The sequence below is a fragment of the Corapipo altera genome, unplaced genomic scaffold (assembly GCF_003945725.1).
Source record: "Corapipo altera isolate COAL_440 unplaced genomic scaffold, ASM394572v1 49, whole genome shotgun sequence".
NCBI lineage: Eukaryota > Metazoa > Chordata > Aves > Passeriformes > Pipridae > Corapipo > Corapipo altera.
Window position 1 is genome coordinate 7,524,615 of NW_020884879.1, and position 20,280 is coordinate 7,544,894.

At 35.8% G+C, this 20,280-nt stretch overlaps 1 long non-coding RNA gene across 2 annotated transcripts in view; it reads right to left on the bottom strand.

The window, feature by feature from the left end:
- Positions 1–3,577: 3,577 nt before the first annotated feature.
- LOC113944857 overlaps positions 3,578–20,280 on the bottom strand; it is a 33,822-nt gene continuing 17,119 nt past the window's right edge. The window contains exons 2-3 of one of the 2 annotated variants that reach the window (XR_003526851.1): positions 12,185–12,271; positions 3,578–3,588 (exon numbers count right to left, since the gene is read on the bottom strand). This is a non-coding gene — a long non-coding RNA (uncharacterized LOC113944857). Of the gene's footprint in view, positions 3,589–11,820; positions 11,857–12,184; positions 12,272–20,280 lie in introns of those variants that run through there. The other variant, XR_003526852.1, reaches the window with a different exon arrangement.

A 20,280-nucleotide genomic window follows, 5' to 3' on the forward strand; every position in this document is an offset into this window, starting at 1 on the left:
ACATAGACAGATACATAGATAGATAGATAGACAAAAAATGTTTTTAAAAAAAGAAAAAACAAAACCATGGTTCATTAGGCTGCATATTAAGTACGGCTTAGTTAAGGATGGGATTTGGAAAGGTTCCATCACAAGAATAAATGACAATAATAACAGAAAACCCCAGACAGAGCCACAATGCTTTGACCAAAGAGCAGAAGTTACAGAGCACCATTCCCTTCTAGCACTCCCACATCTTGTTCTAGTTTTGCTTACCGTTAGGCTGTTTGTATAAAATGCTATAAGGCTAAGCACAAATGCCTAAGTGCATTTTCAGAAGCTGTCGTTTATTCAACTCATACATGTGAAGCAGGCAGACTGACAGATATAAAAATCTCATAGGCTGCTTCCATCAAATATTAAATCAGTAAAATTTGAATTTGCAAGTCCCATTTGGAGAAAGGGGTGTTGCCCTATATGATTCCATAGAACCTATTGATATTAACATTATGTATCTTACACATATAGAATCTTTATAAGAAAATTGCAAAACACTTTTTTAAAGTTACTCAAACATATGAGTGTCACTTTCTTGAAAGAAAATAAAGGCGAAATCATTATATAATCATGAAAGTTACAACTATGTGCTTCCTCCCTATGGAAAAAATTTTCCAACCATATAACACAACACACTTGAAAACTGAGAGTCTAGTTCATTGCTGCTCTCTGAAAATTAACTCTGGCTCCACCAGAAGTCTTTAATCAAGGGAAATTTGGAATTTTTTCTCATTCTAAGGGACATTACTTTCAAAGACAGACAACACATGTAAGACATAGTAATTAATCTAAAAAACTATCCCTCAAAAATTATAATTTCAAGTTTCTAGTAAAGCACAAGTAAATCACAGAAAAACAGTTGCAAAACTGTTCAGTTCTGCAAACAGGCTTTTTTTGCCCTCATTTTTTTTTCTTTGCTTCTACTTATGGCGTCATCTACACAGCTCTTCAGTATTCTGTAAGCAGCACTAAGATATCAGATATCAGTGCCCCTTTCTGGGTTTGTTATTACTTACATTTATTTGTTAAACGTCCTACTTCCAGTTTTCACCATTACTTACTCCTCTGAGCTTTCTATTACTAGCCTTTGCCTATTTTTCTCTCACCTGTCATAGCTCTGCCTACCTTCTACTTCCATCCACACTTAACTATCTGCTTCCACAACACTGTTACCTTCACCAACCCTTCCCTTTCTTCCCCAAACTCACATCCGCTAAAAGCTTCACAGATGTATACGTCCATGAATATATTTTTTTCATTTCCTGCCTTTTTTACCATGGCATGTACACTGGACAAATTTCTGGATGATACTTAAACTGTAAGATTACTATAGATCATGATATGCCAAAAAACTTAATACTTCAGTGTTGGATGACAAACACACCATCATATAGGTTTCTTTTGACACTACGGTAATTACACCTTTTCTTACATTCACTATTTCTCTTCAATATGTCAATCTCTTATACCCATTCTGCCTATCTTGACTTAAAAAATACCTTTTTTGCACATTTTTATGCTTGCTATATTTCATAGGTTTTTTCCCACGGTACCACTTTTTGGGCAGATTGCAGCACAGGGAGACATAAGATCTAAAACCAGTTTTTCACTGCACCATTGGCATGCTACACAAAGCCCATCAAGTCCTCAAGCTTTATTTTACCTCAGTATTTCTCTCCAGAATGAGACCAGTGTTACTAATATGCCACTGAAAAATGCTGATTGAATTACTCATTTGACATTTTCATAGTTTGCTTATTTTATATCCCCTCTGTTCTCATAAATTCATTGTTTTCCTATCTCATTTCTCTTCTTGGTTTTCCTTTTCTCTTAATCTTTTCTGCTTTTCCTTACCTCAAAGAGGTGGCTTATTCATATTTTCATATATTTTCCCTCTGGTATAACAAGATATAAAGAATTTCTTTTATAATTACCAATGTCTGTGCATATTCTATAGTTGGAGTTCAACTTCAGTGCAGAAATAATAAGCTAACCAAAATTCTGGCTTCTTTTTCCAATACTTTCTCCTAGATGGCTAGCTATTAGCTCATGCACAATTTGACTAAACAAAGCTCTTAATTCCTTCCTTACCCCTCTGAGCCAGCTCTCCTATCCATCAATGTAACACTGTAAGACCATAGATCCTATTAACTGCTATATTGCCTGCCAGGCATATAATTTTAGGCATCTTTTTTTGACCCTGATAAATCCTCAGCTACAGGATATGTCTAAATCTTCCTGAGTTTTCTTTTTTTTGCACAACATTGCTAAATACAACATTTCTACACCCTTATTCAGCCAAAGCAGGTGCTTAAATCTTCATCCTATTTTATTCTGTTTCTTGAATCATCCCTTCTTCTTGGCAAAAATAATCATGTCCCAGCATAGCTTTTAAAAATTGTTCTAAGAACTAACTTCTTCATGTGTTAACTAGATTGTCTTGATTCCCTTTCCAGGTGGCTTAAAGTCTAGGAGTTCCTTAGTGATTGATGACACTTCTTCCTCTCATATTTGTCACCAAACTTTAATCTATACTTCTAACAGTTCCTCTGTGTTCAAAGGCCTTGTTCATGTCATGTTACCCAACAATTATCTTTACTCTTCTTTCCCTATTTTTTTTTTTATGGACAGGAAGAAGAATACTTACCAAAGTATTTCATTATTCTACTTACATCTTCAAAGATACTATTTGGCTGCAGTATTAGTGAAATATCCACACATGTGGAGGGAAATACACACACGTGTATGCAAACATATATCTGTGCACAAATGGGCGTGGGTGTACACATGAAAGTACATGCACATAAACATGGATGTGTGTGTGGAGATGTGTAAGTGTACAGATATGCATGCAGATAAACAGATATGTGCATGAACACATAAATATGCATGTAGGTACATGTGTGCAAGAATGCCCACATACATGTGTAAATTTATATACATGCGGGGCGTGGGTATGTGCAAATACATGTGTTTTATTCCTTATTGGTGTATTTTCCAACCTTCATTTCTTCATTTATGCACATTTCCAACACATATGTCAAGCTACACTTTAATAACTACAACTGTCTAAGTGTGGTTGCAAATGGCTTGTAATGAGTTCACCAAAAGTTCAGGGACTCTTTGCAGGCCATAAGAAATGGAAAATAAAACTCAGCATAAAATGTTGGATGAATTTTGTAGATGATCAATTTAAAGTATGAAAAAACCCAATTTTTTTCTTACTTCAAATTGAATGACTTTCAGGATTCCATTTTGAATAATGTACTAAATCCATAAAGCTGAATGGGGCTTTCCAAGTTACTGTGCTGGATAATGTAGTTACTGAATTGTCTCCTGAATTTGAACATGACTGATTAAGCTTTATAGGGAAATAATATAGCAATGCACCTTACTTTTCTGGACATTTATAGTATTTCTTACACCAATATACTTAAATGTTAACATTTCATTCTACCTTCCTGAATTAACGAGTGCTTGTTCCAAATCATAAACTGCTATTCACAGGAAAACCGAAGTCCTCTATTGTTTCTTTGCTTCCTCTGCACCATCCTGGAAAATGGATTTAACTTTCAAAATTAAAGTTTGGTGTGTTTGTTGTTTTTTTTTAAAGACAGTACTAAAAATTTGTAAAGAGAGGGTACTATAGTAAAAATTGTAAGAATAGAAAAGCAACTAGAAATAGGCCATTCTAACCTCAAAAGTCTTTTAAAAGTTTTAGTGTATGAAACTGACCTTTTCTAGTCTGCAATATTTCTACATTGTTAGAAGGAATAACTATATATACTGACATACAACTACGGAAGCACTCAACTTTTTTGTTTGTTTGCATTTTGTTTTGTTTTTCACAGAAACAAGCAGAGGAAATGTATTGTTTACAAGTGAGGTATGTTATTTGTAACTGTGACTGTGAGAGCTATAAAGCAACAAAAAAGTTAAAATCACAACGAGAAGTACAGGTTAGTAGGTTTCAGGTTTCACAATGTCAAATCAGCCTTTCTCCTCTAAAGACATCTGCAATTGAATTCATCAGTGTCTCCATTAGGTTTCCAGAACTCTGTCCCATGAAGTCCAACTCCCACTCTTACAGTACACAGGTTCTTAAATTTTTCAACACTTCTTCAGTATTTGAACTTTTCATGTTAGTGGCTTCACCAAACTACTAAATTGTATCCAATGACTGCAAGAGTGTGATTCTTACTATACACCTAAGTGACCATTTTTATTCAGTATTGTTTTTAACAACCATATATTTAAAGAAGAAAAATTAGTTCAATTTGACTAATTTCACATTTTATAATATGGCATCCTTATTACAGCAATGCAAATATAATTCATGAGATGCCACCCTCACAGATAGAAAACTCTAATGTCTAGTCACTAACAAAGAATTCACAATTCTTTGTTCACCTTTACAGAATCATTGCAAATCTCTCAATTTTTAAGCAGAACATTTTCTGTAGTCTAGTCTAAAACATTCTCAAAAGAGGAATAGGTAAAGAAATATATACATGTGTTAGGATCACAGTCTCTGGGGCTTTTCTTCTCCACCGAAAGGGTACTTTGTTGTATTATATATTTCAGCACAAAGTGTACTTCAAAATTGCCTTTTCTTCTACATGAAAAACACCAACACTGAGGAAACTCCTACACTGTTCAAGAGAGAGAAACAAGCCCTGGAGATTCAGTAAAAAATTATGGCTTCAGAAGCACTACTTTTATCTTTTACTGTTTCAGTAGTCTTCAAAAATTATAAAGACTTCATAAATGTCAGACTTCTACCCTAAACCATCCTAGAGGCTGTGAAGTTGAAGCTGAACAGCCATAGACCTTATTCTTGGCTCTGGGACTTAAACTCATAGTAGTGAGAAGACAGCTTTATTTGTGTAGATTTACTTTTCATCATCTTGGACAAAATCCAGTGCTATTTCTAAAGCCAGCTGGAGACCAGCAAGAGGGCAGGCACCTTAGAACAACACCTGAATCCCACACAGTCATTGTGGTCAATCAAATCAGTACATTTACAAAAAAGGGGGGAGGTGAAGACTGGTTTGTGGTTTAGAGAAAACTTCTCTTGAAGAGGGTGAGTGTAACAAGACCCACATCGCTGGTTCAGCTCTTAGTCATCTATATCAAACATAAAAATGATCCTGCCTATACGGTTCCAAATATCTTTTTTTTTTTGAGCTTTAAAAACATCACCCTACTGTACCAGTAAATCGAAGAAGGTAAAGTACAGTGCCATGTTTATTGTGTGCATTTCATATTGCCTTGCAGGTCTACGAATCATGTTAGAGTCACCTTCACAAATAAAAAGAGGCATTAAATTTATGGCACTGGATTGCTGTAGAAATAAAGTTGTGTGCTTTTAATAAAAGCTTGAGTATTCTTAAACTATTTTGAAACTTGGCAAGCCTAGCATATATGCAAAAGCTTTGGAAGATTCAATCTGAGTTAGATGCTTATGCAGTTACTAACTATTCTTACCAACATGGCACCTAGGTACTTGTTAAACAATACATCCTACCAGCTGTAATTAAATAAAGTTCAAATAAAACAATTGTCTATTGTTTTATTAATTCTACAAAATAAGTTATGAAAATAAAAACCACCATAGTATTTTAATCACAGGGTAAATTAACCCACCTCAGCTTTTAAGAAAGATTAATGGTAAATCAGTGAGGCAAACAGCAAGTTAAAAGTTTATCAGACAACTATTTGCATCACAGCATTTACTAGAACTATATATTGGTCTTGTCTTCAAAGAGCTGCTTTAGACAGCTGTCTCTACCCAATCCTTTCTCTAATAAGAATCGTGTACTATAGCATGTGGGGTTCGTTAGGAACACTTATTTGTTTCTTTCATGAGGACCAGCCTATTCACATTGCCTAAGACAAGACAATTGTACTCACAGGGAATTTTATCCTTTCCTGTACTAAGAAGAGATAATAATTTAAGGAAATTATAGTCATTTAAGAGTTGACAAGAACACTGACATAGCAAAAGGTCTGTATCCACATATAGAACAGCATTGTACTGAAGATGGTCTTTAAACAACAGCTTAACTGAATCCACTGTCCTGAAGCCAAAATCCTTCGGGCTGTCCCGTGAAAAACCTCTCCCCTCTGCTGCTATCCACCTTCTCCAAATGATAAATTTGCCTGAGTTTTACATTACAAAAAATCTGGATAAATTGTCATTATGTTTGCATATACACTTATATACTTACCTTCTAACTTGCCAAAAAAGGAATTATATGCATTATATTTAAATCAGGGATTGCTACATACAAACCAAAAATTATTATTATAGTCTTAGGTTTCTCTAAAATCAGATACCTACCTTCAAGTTGCAAGAAAAACGCGTTTAGAATACTGAGCCTTCCTTCATTTTACTGTTCAATTATATAGAAAATGGCATGATCCTGGCATTTTATAACCAAGTAAGTGACTTTTGACAATACTAAGATTGTCAAGGATAATTTTTTTAAAGCTTAAATGCAAAACATAATTCATCCTTTTGAAGGTTTGTGTGAAAAGGTGTACACTGTTTGGAGGAACACATGCTGATTTCTTAGAAGGTACTACTTTTAACACATTAAAGAAACTAAGAAAATTGAAGAGAGGGCATAAGTGAATTAAAAGAAAATACAGGCCTAGGAAGAGTTCATATCCTGATAAATTAACCTTGAGTTGAGAGGAGAAGCCACTACTCCTGGCCACTTCCAGTCAAGATTCTTTCACTAACATTCAGCAAAGTAGATAGGCCATGTATGACAGGTTGACAGGAGATACTAATGGCCTGGGAAAGAGCCAGTGATATACCTAAAGATGACCAGAAGTTCTCTGTGTGAATATATACCTTTGGTTGTTTTGGTTGAGCTGGCAAGTTTGGGGTTTTTTAAGGGGAGAGGTTGCCCAGAGACACTGTGGATGACACATCCCTGGAAGTGTTCAAGCCCAGGCTCAATGTTGCTCTGAACAACATGGTCTAGTAGAAGGTGTCCCTGCCCATGGCAGAGGGGTTGGAACAAGGAGATTTTCAAGGTCCCTTCCAACCCATTCAATGATTCTATGATTTCCTTCTGAGAACAACCCAAATAAATCAATGCATAACAATATTTCAAACAGGTTCTGCTTTTCTGATGCCACTCATTCCCAGAAAGAATTGTAAACTATCAGGATTAACAACAGAAATTATTATATGTATGAAATACCTACCATAATAGTAACAATGAAACAAAGCAGGATGTGTCAGCTAAGAGACAGAGAAGGGCGGGATATTATAGAGTAACTTTGTGTGGCATACAGAAATTCAATAATGAATAGTTGTTTTCCATAGTTCATAATAGAGTCATTAAAAGAACAACAAAAAATATTTATACAGTTTAAAACAAAGAAAGATACTTTTCCTTACTGTACACAGTTAATCTGCATAGTGACTTTAATTTCATAAGCACTTGTCTGTGAAAAAATTGAGAAACTGAAATTTATTCTCTATCAGATCTCATACAATGCAGGCGGTCATGTTTGATGTGACCATTTTATCACTGCAGCTGTGCAGCATTAAGATGCTCTGTCTACCAGAGCAGTAGAAATGTTACAAGAACCAAGGAAGATTTTAATTTGAGGAGATAAATCAAACAACAGAAATTACTTTCTTGAACTGCATATTCAGCTAATCTTGTTTCATTACACAACCACTTATTCACTTTGTAAAACTATTAACTCAAAACAAATTTGAGATTAATTTTTCCACTACTTTGTTTTGCTTGAGAAATATTATCATTTACCAAATTAGAATCATGCATTTGGTTACATTAGCTTTCATTTGAAATATATTTTTAAAATTAATTGCTTCCTACTTTGAGAAACAAAACCAAAGAAAACATCCCAAAACTTCACTGGACTTTTTGCTGGTTTTTCTTATTTTATTCAGCAGTTAACAACAAGTTTTCATACCAGAACTTCCAGAGTGTTTTGTTCTCCCATCCAGTCAAATGTTTCAGTGGAAGATAGTCCTCTCTAACATCTTTTTCCCTGGCTTAAACTCAGACCTACATCCACGTAAATGGACAATCCATTCAAGTGTACATCTGCCTGAGTAGCTCCTTGTAACTGAGGAGGACATCAACTGAGTATTGACATCAACTGCCATAGTTAGCACAGTCAAAATTTATCAGGAATGGCAGGAATGGTAACCATCACAGCTTCAGAATTATTATTGTCTCCATTCTAGACTGAAGCTTGTTTTATGATCTCCAGTGCTCTATGAAGGGAAAAACATAGAACTAAACATTCAAAGGGATACTCATAAAGACTGTCTTTATCTTGTAGAGGGATCTCTGGGACACAGTCTGCAGGAAGAGTTCAACTTCTTCCTAGACAGTTCTAAGGGTCTGAGTACCAACTGCTTTTGCTTAGACTTTAAAAAGCAACTTTTCCACTGAGACTATAAATCTGGGAAGATCTGCCCTCTTTAATCAAAATTAGCATTTTTAACCTCTGCCCCTATTTTTTCCACGACAAAAAGGCACAAATGGAACAAATTTCTCCCCCAAAGTACTAAAATTTGCTTGTGTGAAGAAATAACTTACCTCTACCTCTTTCCAGACAACTCTTTCCTATATATCATATTCCTGAATGTTTCCTAACTCCAGTTCCCAACATTCACTAGGAAAACAAGTAAGAAAAAGGTAAGCTATGCCTCAGTTCTTCTGTACATATTCTTTTGATATGATAGAATTTAGTCTATCGAACAAAAACTGTCCCTAGCTCCAGTACCTTTCCAAAACAATCTCCCTCAGGGACACTACTGGAAGGTTTGGAAGAAACCAATATGTTTCAACAGAGAGATTGTCAATTACGGAGACAAAGTATCTACAGCACAAGCTCTAGTACTAATCAAAAAAAAAAAGAAAAAAACCCAAACAACCAAATAAAAACAATAAAATAACAAAAAAGATATCAACAAAGACCAGGCACAGATATTATCCGTGGACACAGCAGTATGTGAACGACTACTGCCTTGAGAAAACCTGCATTGTTATAACATATGCATTAAACACTAAAATTAATTTTAAAATAAAAATCAAGGGTTGTAAGATTAAACATATTACATAGGAATATTCTTGTAAGAATCAAAAAGTACAAATATGCTAGCGTTATAGTGGTAGAAAGAGAGAGCTCTTTAGTCTTTGATCTCAGATTTCTTATGCATAAATACTGAATTTCAAAATACTGAAAATACTTTCTCATTCTCTCAAAACCCCATAATGGATCCAGAGAATATGACTGAGAAAGATACATACTTAAGTATTAAATACTTAAGTATTTAATAAATCCTAGCAAACATCAAATACTTCTAGGTTGATATTTAATAATTCACTAGAGGAGGGAACTTCATGTTCACATCAAATTTCTTTTTTTATTTGCAAAAGAAATGTTATATTATACTACTGCAGCAAGATAACTTTTTAATTCCAAGTATTTCCTTTCTTTTGCTTTTTATTATGTATAAACAATCTGAAGCTTGTAAATAAGAACAGCAGTCCTTTAAACACATTTACCACTTATGATGAGAAAGTGCAAATAGTGACACCAGAGGAAGAATGATGCTGAACTGACTGCTCATATTTTCTATCTACATGTTTACAGGGGCAGAGGGAAGGAGAAGAGAGACTACCAAGTATCAAAGTGTTTCCTTCCTTATATATAATTATGCTTTGCCATTTTACAGGGGATAAAAAAGAAACTGTTAGTGTAGAAACATTAACTGTATTACACTTTTGTGGATCATTTTATCAACAGAGTTAAGACAGTGAGAGCAGGTATTTTTCTAATAAACCTAGAAACATGACAAAGAGTACTCTTTCCCAACAAAAAAGGAGGGGATGTAAAAAACACTTGAAGATAAACTTCGCTGTTTGCTTTGGGCTAGAAAAGTGATAACACTGACTATATCTGCACTCATATATCTTCATTCAGTTGAGGAGTGACATGGTACAAGAAAAATCTGTGTCAAGATGTTACATTGTACTGTTTCTTTGTCCAAACATCTCATGATGTCCTTGTGTTAAGAACACATTTGCCATCTCTGTTCCCTTCTATCCTAGAATTAATTGCTGATACAACTTAGTGGATATCTTTTTACAAGTCACTGAGACCAAACCCACTAAAATATTTAATAAAATAATAAACAGGAAAAATATTAAGTAAACGAAATATAAACTTAATAAAAATCTGCAAGGATTTTCACAGTCTACGACATAACTTATGATTCCCAAGAAGACATGCAGCACAAGGATTCTTTACTTGGAGCTCATGAACAGATTAATCTGCCTATGTAGACATATTGTATGTGAACTAGTGAGTGGCACTAACTTGAGCTGAAACACTCCACCTGTTTTGTACTGCTTGATTTCTTCATTGTAATTTTCAAAAATAGCTTCTCTTGCTTTCATTCAAGAAAAAAGGAAATGTGGTTTCACAGAAGTGTTTATTTGAAATCAAATCATGTTCTATGGTTCTTAAAGATTTTTTCCTCCTCTATTTTTATTTCATGAAGAGGAATGTGTCTACTTACATTCTCATAACAAGAAAGTTTCCACTGAGCATTAAAAAAAAAAAATTAGTCCCACCACAGGAAACAGTACGCACAGCAAATAGAAATTTATTTTTCTTTCTAGGAAAAAAGAAAATAACCCAAATATAATTTGTTTAGTTGGGTTTTCTAACCCATCTTTTTATTTGCATACTAAAGCAGAAATCACTATACTAATAATAGAGCTATATTACTCAGCTCTACAAAAAAATGACAGAGATCAAGTAGAAATAACAGGGAAACTGTCAGAAGCATAAAGAAGTCTGCATTTCAGTTTGTCACTGAAAGGTCTACCAATCAACCGCATGGGAGGAAGGAGAAACAGCAGTATTAGGAAAGATATGCCCTTCTTTAAATTTTCTTTAAATTAAAGCTAGTTTGCAATTCACTAGCTGTTCTTGTGATTAAAATTTTCCAAAGTGTTATTATTTTATTTTTTTTGACACCAAATAGCATAACTTTGAGTCCATGATGCAACTCTTATGAATTAATATTATTGGAGTTTCTATGATGTACAATTACTACTGTTTGAGAATAAATAATAAAAACTCAGGACAAAATTATTGTACTCATCAGTATCTCAATATGGAAATGGTGTGAAATAACCTGAATCTGCATGGAATAAGCTTACAAATCTTTAGATAGTAAGCTTGACAAATTGCTCAATCATAAAAATGTCAAGTTCCTAAAATTAAATTTGATACAGAAAAATTATAAAAGTGTCTTGCATAAAACAGAGATTTCAGTTCTCCTTAACATTCTTGCTGACATGATAACAGAGACCCAGAAACCAAAATAATTCTACTGAAAAGGAATATTCTTACTTTTTCGTCATCACTATCCCTCATTACTATGAATAAAAAAGCATTTCCTCTTCAAAGTTGTAAGTGATATTAAAGTTGAATGAAAAATATACAGCATATGAAACTTGGAAACCCAAACAGCTTAGAAAATGACAATACTATCAGCTCGTGCCTTACAAATCGCAGTTTCTGTAGGGTGGAAAACCTCAACAAGTTCCCATTATCTCTTCTACTGGAGCTAACAGCAATTTTGATTCATTTTTCTGAATGTAACAGTACTAACCTGCTTTCAAACTGCAGAGTCCTTTATCTCAAGGGATATCTGATCTTTTTGGAGCCAGACCCTGAAACAACCTCAGTTTTAGAGTGATTGTAGCTAGACTTCTTCCTCTCTGTGATCTCTCCACAAAAGTTCTTAAACTGTAAAAAAAAAAAAAAAAAAAAAAAAAAGAGCCTGGAAATTACACTCTCAAAGAAAGCTGGCTCAGGAAAAAATAGGTAAGACAGGGTATAATTACAAGTTCTTGGACTCAACTCTTTTCCTCACTATGTGCTCAAAGGTGAGTTCTTGCTTCCAGGCATCTCAGCAATTTTTTGAGTTGCAGTGAACTACGATCTACTGTGGCCCCTGGGAAGATGCAAGTCACTGCTGAAAGCTGGCCTCTCTGCTCCTCACTGCACTATTTATTTAAGCATGAGCTGTGGACTCCCAGCTCAGTGTGGTGACTCTTGCCTCTCTTACCTTTCCATCTGTCATTTTCTCCTCTGAGCACAGGGCTAAATGAAAGAGCAGTCCCCACCTTCCCATGGGCTTCACAGATCTGGATGCCTAAAAAGCCCCAAAACACAAGTTTAGAAAAGCCAGTAAAAGAGATGCAAATCCCATCACAAATCTTTACAGAAACATCCATTCCAGTAAGCTCCTTTATGCATACAGGTGTCAAGAACAATATTGAGCTGTAATGCATGTTCCTGTCCAAACACACTCCTAGAACCCTTCTCTTCGCTCAGACCTACAAACTGCCACAAAAGTCAGCTATACACGTGTCCACCATGCCTGGGCAACGCTTCCTGCATCACTGGGTAACACAGCCTGGCTAGGGACACGGGGAAGTTCACTCAGGGTTCAACACAGGTTGTAGGGTGGAAAGGAGGAAACCACTTTATTGAAATGGCTCCCCTTTTATAAGGGAGCCGGGAGAACTTTCCAGAGTATGGTAAACAAGGGGAGGAGTTTTGGGAAAGAGGAACAACGATTGGGTGCAGAACATGAGGAGAGAGATTACAATAGAATATGCTCAAGAAGGGAGTGGAACTCTTCTGGGAACAAACCATTGTGAAATCAGGGGCAGGAATAAACCACTATTAAAACATTAAAACAAACATGAATTTGTGATTTCTCTCCATTAAAAAATCTCAGTTAAGCAAGTCCATTGTTTCTAGATCCAATCCTCTTCTTCTGCAACCTCTTTCAATGTCGCAGTCCAGCACTGGTAGGCTTTTCTCTTTAATCCTTTAGAGTTCTCATCCACAACTAGGTACCTTCTCCCCAGGCCACCAGCCTGTCTAAACACCCTCCAGCCCATCCAGGCAGCATAGCCACTCACTGATGCCTTCTCATGCTGGCTGTGAGCGTCCAGGAGCAGGGAGGAAGATGCCTTTCCTGCTGCCATGCACCTCACCACCACACAGGGCACTGTGGATCCCACAGAAAGAAACAGGGCGGCCTCAGGGGGTACCCAATACTGTTGACTGCATCTCAGCTGACAGGAAATGTCTCGGGTTTCTGTTAAGCAGTTGCACCAAAAAAAGAAGAGCAGCTTTCTAGCTGCAGACCACTTAGAAAAGCTACAGGAAAAAAAAAGTGGATTTTTTAGAAATTGATTTGAAGATTTGCTGTTGATTGGCCTGGATGGAGAATCTTTACGCGGAATAGCTTAGAAAGAAGATCAGTGCAAATATAAAACTTCATGTCAAAGTTACAGCAGCAAAATGTTACCTCTCAATTTTTTTCCTAATATCACCTTTAATATGAGGCTTTATTATTTGGATTTTTTTTTCTGTCTCTCTTGTTTTAAAATGTTCAACAACTACTGGTATCTCCTTAGTCAGCCCTCACTTTCAAAGTACCTAATTTATTTTTAGAGATACTGAACCCTTTTTCAGGTATGACCTAAATAGATCTCCAGGGCTTACACTTACAACCTCAGTAACTTTATTAAAATCAGTGGCATTACTTCAACAAAGTCTTCTCATCTGCATTTTTCTTCTATTTCCATCTTAAGGGAAGTATGGTATTCATCTGTTGGTGACATCTGTCTTTGGGAGTCAATGGATTTAATTTTTTAAATGTCATAATGTGTGATGCAACTATCTGATGTATATGATGGTTTCTTGATCATCATAGTTTCAGCATTTTCTGTTCTAGAGTCTGCTCCATACCAGTGCAAATGTTTAATTTGTGAAAAAAGCTATTTCTCTAAGACTCTTCTTTCATCACTGCCCTCTAGTCTTCCTTTTTTTCTCTTTGTAGTCTTCATTCTATTCTCTTCCTTTCATAAGGAAGCATCTACAAATAAATTTAACAAGTTACCTTTTCCTATTTGACAGCAGACACTTGTAGTTAAGAGTAGTTTTCATTTGTCTTCTAATTCGCATTACACTTATCCAAGAAGATTTTGTGTCTTCTCAACCTGTTCTAAAATGACTATACTTAAAATACTTGTGAATTCACTCTTTATAAAAAGGATTAGTATTGGAGTGTGGGACCACAGGTCTTGTGTCACTGAAAGCACAGAGTGATTTATGACTGGTTTTAAAAAACATATCCCAAGATACTAAGAAGAGTTAATTCTTCAAGTATTACGGAGTAATTTAAAGGAGTCACACCTATGTAAAGAAGAGACAGGGAAACGTCTCTAGATAATGGTCAGTTATAACAAGTATATATTTACTCTATTGTCTCCAATATTCAATTATGATAATTTTAAAATAACTTTATAAAAATTACTAAAAAATAGGAACTGTATTTTGAACATGATCCTTCCTGAATAGGCAATGTTCTGCTACATTTACTAGATTGGACAAGAGGCAATGGCTTTAAACAGAGAGAAGGCAGTCTTAGATTAGATATGAGGAAGAAATTCTTTACTGTGAGGGTGGTGAGGCACTGGAACAAGTTGCCCGGAGAGGCTGTGGATGACGCATCCCTGGAACTGTTCAAACCCAGATTGGATGGGGTTTTGATTAACCTGGTCTAGTGGATAATGCCGCTGCCCATGGCAAGGGAGTTGGAACTAGATGATCTTTAAGGTCATTTCCAACCCAAACCATTCTACGATTTTAAATACACTTCACTTTTTTTTCCCCCTGTAACATGAAACATTATATTATAACTGCAAAAAACAAGCAAATATTAATAAAAAACCTGCAGTAACCTTGCTCAGGAATGTTGTAGTGCTGTGCACTAACGAGCTGTTATGTTACAGTCTGCCTTTTGCTTTGCACACTACCCAGCTTTATGATCTGAATCTTCAGTTTTCTGTACAAGTATATGAAGATATGTGCAGGTAAATAATGTATGATTTCTATGGACTGTACGTCATCTGATAGATAGGCTAATAATTGGGTTTCCTCAATAAAAGTCTCAGCTTGCGACAGTGATCGAACTGTCAACATTTAAATTTTTTTAGTGTTTTCCAGAGAACTGAATGTTTCTTTTGTGGATGAAGTTTGAGAAGGATCATAAAGGAAGCCTATGGAAAACCAAGCTTTAGAGGGCTTTAGGCACATGTCAGGAGGAAAGTGACCTATAAAGTTATTTATTTTTTGAATTTCTATTCTTGGCGTCCTACATATTGAGTTATTTGAATTATAATATCTGTATGGTGTTTAAAACTGCTTTTCAAGAGGAAGAAAATGGTCTTCACAAATGGAAGTACTTTATGATATCGGCTAAATGTTTATACAGAAGAACCAAGAAGGATAATGGAAAAAAGAAACTGTGCAAATTACACTTTATTGAAGAGGTGATAATTTATCCACTGGTTAGTAATCCTCCATTATAAATCTAGGAACTTAAGTAGGTGACAGTATTGTTTGAAAAGATTTTTTCCAGTTCTTTGCTTTCTGCAGGAGCTTCTGGTAGATTTTAACTACTGCCTTTGCAACTCTCCTGGATATACTGTCTGAAAAAAAGAAAGCTAAAGACGCACCACAAAGGTAATTAAAGGTGTACGAGGATTGATACTTCCCAAACCACCAGCATTTTGAACAACATCTACTACTTAAACACTAAAATGATTCAAAATTTTGTATTAGTATTTTGTGTCAAGGAAGCATCCTGAGACATAAAACCATAAGAATCTGCCTTTGCAAGGGGAAATGTAACAATTATATCTCTTGATTTTTTGCAAATTCTTTGTATTTTATGGCAGATGGTGATGTTTCTGTTGATGGATATATATAAAACCCATCAAAATCACAAAAGGAAATAGGAATCCATGCCCCTTGTGTAGCTTGATCTTGTTATTACCATTTCTTTGTACTTGCATGGGCTTATGTATTGCTAAAATTGCATTAGTAGTATTTTTATATACATGCATAGTTACATACAGAATAGTGCACTAAGCAAGATTTCATCCTTGAACATATAGAATTGCTATTTCAGTTGTGATGCCTTCATTTCAAATATAGATATTTAAATTCATTGAATTTTATAAGAAAGTCATCAATTTCATATTAAATTAGTTATTGTTACCATCTTAATTAAAAAAAACTCCTAAGTTGTTATAAACTTTACAAGATGTTTCCCTTAATAAGCAAGGCATTTGGAACTTAGAGGACCATTTATGCCTGTCCCTTTTTCTTTATCACCCATGAAGTCTCCCTTTTTATTGACATATTGGGAAGTAGTGTATAGTAACATCTTTCACTTCATATGTTACACCACATGCAGAAGTTTTAGTGTGTTAACACTAATAATACTGCTAAACTCATGAGAATGTCCATCTGCACATTACTTTGGGATTGTTAGTGGAAGACTTTTGATTGCAGAAAGAATTAAAAACATGTAAGTACTTTGATGAAACATAGAAATAATTTCATCAGGTCTATGGAACTGGATGTGTTCTGTCTCTTTAACAGACTGATTATTTGTAGTATTTTGTCATTAAAGGGAATATATTTCTGAATAGCACTTGAAATTCTGGGTTATCACCAAGGTGGAAAGCAGGATTCAGAGTTCAAAACAGAAGACAGATAAGAGAGATAGAGTCTGTCTGCTGAGGAATTTTTGCTTCCTGAGTATTCAGTAAACAGTCCCTATAGAGATGAGGCTCTGCTTAGAACATGGCTAGCAATTGCCTTTGATATTTGTCTTTGATTTATGATCTGTTTCTGCCCTGGAGAAGCAAGGGCAGATGCTGGCACCAGGTACCTCCATTGCATCTCAGGCACCCATTGTTATAATAGTGCCTATGTAAAGACGAAGAATTAGAAAGGACAGACAAAACTTTGATGCGGTAGGTAACCAATAAACTTGGAAACACTCACCAGCCTCCAATTCTGGAAATAAACACCAGATGCATCCTGATTAAATGTTAGGATGAGACCAAGGAGTGCACCATCCTTCCTTTGAGGTTTGTTCACCTTTCTCCTGTGTTTTTCCACCTTTTTCCTGTGTTTCTCCACCTTTCTCCTGTGTTTTTCCAACACACTATCCTTTTTTTAGATAAAAACATAAGTATGCAACAGCAAGTGCCCTCTGACAGGTCTCCTATCATGAAAAAAGGAATGGAACCAGAAGTAAGAGAACACCACAAAACCTTCCTGCCCCACAGTTTGGATGCAGCACTTCTGTCAAGTACCAGTTTAGGAGCCAGGACTGATCAAATAAAGTATATTCAGAACCTTTCTAAAATACAACTATAGGTGTGAACTTTTACAAGTGGTGATTAATAGAAGATTATTAAACAGCTCTGATTTGAATCAGGAAAAACTCTTATGTGGGGTACTTTCAGGCACCTGTTTATCACCTGTGTATCACAGATCAATTTCTCAGTTGTGGCTGAAGATTTGACTAATGCTTTGTAAATGTGAGAAAATGGATGAGGGGAGGAAGGAGTCCATTTGGAGAGGTTTGGGGTTATTTTTGCACACTCATGCATTGTTTATTCCTTCTGTACTATCAGAATTACATAGGAATTATATGAAAATCATCTCTGTTGCCTCTGTTGCAGTTTTTGTGTGCTTCTGCAAATAGCTCTACCTACAAATGATTATGTTCTAGCAGGAATTTTCTAATAAACGAAACTAACATTCAGAGGAACTACAGAAGTTGCCACAAAAAAATTTGAAAACATCTCTAGAAATCTTATAGCACAACATCAGAGATACTCAGGTAGGACTACATATACAGAAATGAAACTTTTTTGGTTTCTAATACAGTCAAATAGCTGTTCTCCAGTTCCAAAACCAATCCAGTGTGTCCCCTTAGAGTGTAATGGAGTCATCTGGGAATTACTCAGACAGTGAAACAGAGAGTACTGAGGAACAAAGTGTTCCCATGTTTGTTTTGCACTTCAGAAATGCCTATAATTGACAACAGTAGTACCCAGGGAGTAGGACAGCTAGTGAAATATAGCTCTCTGCAGGCATTAGAAAAGTTTAATTTTTCTTATGCTGACAAACTATAAATTTTGGGCAGTTTCAATTAAAAATATGGAATAATGTGCCCTTAAGAGTTCATAGCAAGACTGTAATTTGGTGAAAGAGCTATGTATAAACTGAAACATTTGAGTTAAACTTAGTTAATATTACTCTGATTCCAAGAGTGAATAACAACTTCAACGCACATTTTCGTTACACACCATTTTTGTTTTGTCAGATGGATCCAGCAGAAATGTTAAACACCCTGCTGAAATTAATATGATTTTATGTAAGTGTTATTTTATTGAAGCTAATTCAGGAAATACATACTTCCCTTCCAGAAACATTATTCGTCTCATAGGGGATATTTTTCTCCAGACATGAGAGGTTGATATTCTGCTGCTGCTTCTCATTGAGGCTTCATTAATGCAAGGCAGTGGATTTATTTCTCATTATGTCCTTGGGAAAACTTAACTGAAGGACAACCAGACTTCTTATTTGACCTGGCTAGGCTTTCTTTTTCATTATTTTTGATGAATTTATTTGCAGTCATTGATTAAGAGTTGCAATTTTCAATCTGGACAATCTAATAGGTTTTTGCTAATAGAAATGTCCACCTCCATTTCCTGTCACACTAACGAAGGCGATCCCTTGGTGAGTTTGACACATTACTCATTTTGAAAGAAATTACAGCTATTCACACTAGCTAGGTCACACTCTAGAAAACAACTCTCCCTTGACTATAATACTTATAAATGATCCAAGAGGTTCAACAAGTAGAATTTTTAAACTGATGTAATTTCAATTGTATATTCAGTTTTATCTTGGAATCGTGTAAATGCTTAAAATTTGTAAGAAAATGTATTGGTATTAGACCAGAATCAAATATATGTAATGAATATCTGGAAATGAGGATTTTTTTGTTCTCAGAGACAATTGGTTGAATTGGTATTCCTATGGCCAGATAACAACAGAAGAGATTTAAACTGAAATGAGAATTAATCTGGAGGGAACTTTTGGCAGTGACAACTTTCAGAAGCGTCTGAAAATATCTGTGGTTCTGCCACAGTTATGAAAAACTATGTTATTTTTTCCTTTCAGAGGGAATGATGGGATTCTTACAGTTAGTGAGCACAGGGTAAGAAATGTGCAATTTTCAATGCATGAATTGTAGTACTTTCTGTAAAGCCATCCTGATTTTATACTGTGTGTCTAAATCCAGGTATGGTGGGTTGACCCTGGCTAAACACCAGGTGCACACAAAAGCTACTCTATCTCTCCCCTCCTCAGCTGGATGGGACAGAAAATAGAATGGAAGGGTCATGGGTCGAGATAAGGGTAGGAAGAGGTCACTCACCAATTACCACCATGGGCAAAACAGACTCAACATGCAGAAATTAGTTTGATTTATTGCCAATCAAATGACAGTAGGATATCCTAACACTAAAACATGTCCCTCCCACCTCTCCCTTCCTCCTAGGCTTGACTTCACTCCTGATTTTCTCTACCTCCTCCCTGCTGGGGACACAGAGAATTGGGAAATTGAGGTTGAGGTCAGTTAATTACATGTTATTTCTAATGTTCTTTCCTCCTCCAGGGGAGGACTCCTCATATTCTTCGCTTTATCCAGTATAGGGTCCCTCCAACAGGAAGTGGTTCTCCACGAACTTTTCCAATATGACTCCTTCCCATGGGCTGAAGTTCTACATGACCTGTTTCGGTGTGGGTCCTTTCCATGTGGTGCAGTCCTTAAGGAACAAACTACTCCAGTGTGGGTCCCCTGAGGGGTCACAGATCATCTAACACTAAACCTAACCCTAACCCTAACACTAACCCTAAACCTAACCCTAACCATAACCCTAACCCTAAACCTAACCCTAAACCGAACCATAACGCAAACTCTAACCCTAACCCGAACCCTTGCAGACCCTTGCTATCCCAAACCCTAACCCTAACCCTAACCCTAACCCTAACCCTAATGCTAACCCTAAATCCAAACATTAACCCTAACCCTAACCCTAACCCTAACCCTAAACCTAACTCTAACCCTAACCGTAACCCTAACCCTAAACTTACCTCTAACCGTAACCCTAACCCTTGCTAACCCGGACTAACCCGAAACCTAAACAAAACTCTAACCCTAACCCTAACCCTAAACCCTAACCCAAAACCTAACCCTAACTCTAACAA